Below are 1054 nucleotides of genomic sequence, written 5' to 3'. Positions count from 1 at the left end.
GCTCTTTTGCCCCATAGTTGGCAGGATTTGGACCTGCCCAGGGAAACCCCAATGGATTTCTAGTCCATCGCCTTCACCACTGGGCTACAACTACCTGCTCCAGCCCTCCCTGCCTTGCCCAGCACACAGCCTGGGCACTGACACCAGTGCCCGGGCAGGTCAGAGCAACGCTCCACTCCACACTTGCACGGCGGACCTTGTGGGGAAGCCCAACTGGTTCTGGGCTCTCAGTAAACTGAGATACTGAAGATGGAACTTCGTGCACCTGGCAGAGGGTTAACCACGGACAGTGGGGACTGTAACACAGAGTGGGTTTCCTGTTAGAGTGTTGACCCATTGTGTTAGGACATGTGTAGCTATGTCCAATCATGAGTTGTTATGAAGTAGTAAACCAATGCTGTGTGTACGTCTCACCCAGAACTGTATAAAGCTAGACACGCTGTTGCAATAAAAAAAGCAGCTATCCTGAAACCATGTCGCCTCCCGCCTCGACTGCGACAGTACCTTGCCTGAGCTACACTGGCACCTGGATTCAGGTGATGTGACAGGTGATGTGTCCCTTTACAAAACCCTATGGGAGGTGAAATGTCGTTCCCCACACCATGGCCTATTGCATGATACAGGTGGGGACAGCCCTGACCACAAAAGTAACATCAGCTTTGCAACAACAGTGAGGAACAGCGGATCGTCAGTCACCCCTCACAGCCTTCCAGCATTCCCTACCTGAAATGTAGCTTGAGTAGAAGACCACCTCTGTTGCTGCAGTTCTGGAAACAATTCCCAAATGTCTTGGACGTTGTTGCCAGGAGTTACCAACTTGGGTTGTAGCCAGGATGGAACCTCCTGCTGACTAAAGCAAAGTGTCTTAGCACCCCCTAAACAACCACCCTGAGTGAGGCCCTTTGAGGTACCCTGGACTGCTGTAGGCTGTACCGGCACCTCCCTCTGAATGGGATGTCTCTCGGAGCTTGAGACCCATCAAGTCGGGATATCTGAAAGAGCATCTCTGTCAACGAGGCCTGGGTGATACAGTGCCCCACTGCCACACTCCTCC

The 1054-nt window shown here is 52.7% G+C and overlaps 1 non-coding gene across 1 annotated transcript; it reads right to left on the bottom strand.

Annotated features, from left to right (window-relative positions):
* Window positions 1-12: 12 nt before the first annotated feature.
* TRNAS-AGA lies at window positions 13-94 on the bottom strand. The gene has a single exon. It is a non-coding gene; the product is annotated as a tRNA-Ser (tRNA).
* Window positions 95-1054: the final 960 nt, after the last annotated feature.

Source organism: Empidonax traillii, unplaced genomic scaffold (assembly GCF_003031625.1).
Source record: "Empidonax traillii isolate 1590-97213 ecotype Southwest subspecies unplaced genomic scaffold, ASM303162v1 scaffold4401:size28225, whole genome shotgun sequence".
Taxonomy (NCBI): domain Eukaryota; kingdom Metazoa; phylum Chordata; class Aves; order Passeriformes; family Tyrannidae; genus Empidonax; species Empidonax traillii.
The sequence above is the reverse complement of the archived record's forward strand: the minus strand, read 5'-3'. Positions and strand labels throughout refer to the sequence as shown.